Here is a 3015-nt window from a genome sequence, read left to right on the forward strand (position 1 = left end):
TTTCCACTATTGTTTTTTACTTAGATCTATTTTCAGTTAACTTTATACACATGTGATTTTCTCTATTTTGGGTAAAAGTTCAACAGATAGTATGAGAATAAAGAAAAAAGAGAAAGAAAAAAAGAAAAACTGGTTCTCAATAGTCAAGACAACAGCTGTTCAAAGTGATTACTTCTCAAAGTGTCAGCTTCACTTCTACAGACTGCCTTTTAGATGTTCTATTAGTTACTGCATGTCAGGGAGAACATATGGTATTTGTGTTTGTCCATTTGGGGCTGGCTTATAGTCCCAGCTACTCAGAGGCTGAGGCTGGAGGATCGCCTGAGTCCAGGAGTTCTGGGTTGTCATGTGCTATGCTGATCAGGTCCCATCAATATGGTGATCTCCGGAGAGCAGGGTATCACCAGGTTGCCTAAGGAGGGGTGAAACAGCCCAGATCGGAAGTGGAGCAGGTCAAACCTCCTGTGCTGATCAGTTTATTATTTTTAAGTTGCCTTTGCATGCCTTATTCTCATCACAGCCTTACTTACATGGCAAAATTAAATTAATTGTGCTGATCCATTCAGATCTGCTGTCTGTTTTTCTAAAGTATGTGGCATTTTGAGCAACTTTCTTTCCAAGAAAATACATTTTCTTTCTTCAAAATACTTATGATGATGGGTATATACACATATATTATCTCCAAAAGCTCATGGAAAATGTGTATTATGAAAGAACTATCCATGAATTTCAAAATATTTTCACACTAAATTTCTCCTTTAATTCAATTTCCCACCAACTTTTTAAAGTATCCTCCTGTGTGTGTGTATGTGTGTGTGTTTGAGAGAGAGAGAGAGAGTGAGAGAGAGAGAGAGAGAGAAACAGAGAGTCAGACAGTTAGAGAGATACTTGGTATTGTGTAAATAATATATGGCATACATACATTTCATGTGAAAACAATTGGATAGTTTTTAAATCCCTTCTCAGCAATCTCTACTAATACTGCATTGATCTAAGTCTTTATATTGTAATACCTAGATTGTTTAGATAGGCTGTTAATTTATCTTTATCCCATCCAATGGTTCTTACTTCCAAACTAGACTGCTTGAAACTACAGTATTACTTTTCCTGAAATACAACATAGTTCCTATAACTTTATAGTTCAGATACTTTTGATGACTCCAAATTGTTTATGCCATAAATTGCTAAATCCATAACTTGGCTTTTAACAACCTATCAGTTTGACTCCAATTTCCTTTAAACCTTATTTGTACATTATTCTTGATATGCTCTGACTGCACAGAAATAGCTCATCTCTCCCTAAGTGCAAAGTAAATGGTAAACGTGATGTTATTCATGTTTTACTAATTTTCTTAATACTTACATCTTGATAACTTTCTCATATCTTTATGATACTCATAAAGCTTTACTGCCAGGCTTCATGTGTAGTCTACTTTTTCTATTTAGGAAAGATTTCACCCACATCTAAATTTTCCTATCAGTGTCTGCACCACTTTCACAAAATTTGCAACTTTCTGTCCTGAGTTGTTGACATCTCATTTCCATATTAAAAGTAGAGGAAAAATTCATTTCTGATATATTTTTTACTCAGAATAATCTAACAAAGTTCCATTTAATTAACCATTTCCATTAAAATCATCATGTGAATTGTAATCACAATAAGCATTTGTTCCATTGGATAGAGAACAATATTGTAGTTCCTAAATTGTAAAATCGTTGAATTAGAAATAAACTATAATCTTTTGTGTATACACACTCTTGTAACAAATGCTATACATACCACTCTGATTCTTCTCCATACTACTTATTACATTATATTTAATTAATCTCAACTTCTAATTATTTTTAACCAAAATATTTCACAAAAATAAAAAAATACATCATTTAGTTTATATCTCTAGATTCAAAAGGAGTCAGTGCCTACTTGCTATTTACTTTTTTTTTTTTTTTTTTTTTTTTGACAGGCAGAGTAGACAGTGAGAGAGAGAGACAGAGAGAAAGGTCTTCCTTTGCCGTTGGTTCACCCTCCAATGGCCGCCGCGGCCAGCGCGCTGCGGCCAGCGCTCTGCGCTGATCCGATGGCAGGAGCCAGGTGCTTCTCCTGGTCTCCCATGGGGTGCAGGGCCCAAGCACTTGGGCCATCCTCCACTGCACTCCCTGGCCACAGCAGAGAGCTGGCCTGGAAGAGGGGCAACCGGGACAGAATCTGGCACCCCAACCGGGACTAGAACCTGGTGTGCCTGCGCCACAAGGCGGAGGATTAGCCTAGTGAGCCGCGGCGCCAGCCGCCTACTTGCTATTTAAATAAGACTTTAGTTTAAAATTTTATGGCAAAATTATTAAAGGTACTTTCATCAAGTCCAAGTAGATATTCAGAAGACATCAGAAAAGCTGCTCAATTATTAATTAAAATCTCAGAGCATTATGCTTAGTCAAAATGCTCAGTTTTATATAATGTCTTCAAATACAAGCCTGGAAATAACCAAAATTATATCACTGACAATTTTCTTTTCACAAATACTAATCCTAAAAAGCAAGCAGGGAGGGAGTTTGATGAAAAATCATTATTTTGTAGGACACAGTCGTATGTATTCCCGGGGCCGGCGCTGTGGTGAATTGGGTAAAGCCACTGCCTGCAGTGCTGGCATCCCATATGGGCACTGGTTTGAGTACCAGCTGCTCCACTTCCCATCCAGCTCCCTGTTAATGCATCTGGAAAAGCAGCGGAAAATGACCCAAGTCCTTGGACCCCTGCATCCATATGGGAGACCTGGAAGAAGCTCCTGGCTCCTAGCTCCTGGTTTCAGATTGGCTCAGCTCTAGCCATTGTGGCCATTTGGGGAGTAAACCAGCAGATGGAAGATCTTTCTCTCTCTCTCTCTCTCTCTCTCTCTCACTCTCTTTCTCTCTCTCTCTCTGCCTCTTTGTAACTCTGCCTTTCAAATAAATAAATAAATCTTTAAAAATTAGTATTTGTTGCCTAATGAATAACATCAATTATTATTATTCCAACAT

At 37.8% G+C, this 3015-nt stretch overlaps 1 pseudogene; it reads left to right on the forward strand.

Annotated features, from left to right (window-relative positions):
* Positions 1 to 274: 274 nt before the first annotated feature.
* Positions 275 to 541, forward strand: LOC149128840 (signal recognition particle RNA; annotated as a pseudogene).
* Positions 542 to 3015: the final 2474 nt, after the last annotated feature.

The sequence above is a fragment of the Oryctolagus cuniculus genome, chromosome 1 (genome assembly GCF_051225735.1).
Source record: "Oryctolagus cuniculus isolate XC-2025 breed Fujian yellow rabbit chromosome 1, ASM5122573v1, whole genome shotgun sequence".
Lineage (NCBI taxonomy): Eukaryota > Metazoa > Chordata > Mammalia > Lagomorpha > Leporidae > Oryctolagus > Oryctolagus cuniculus.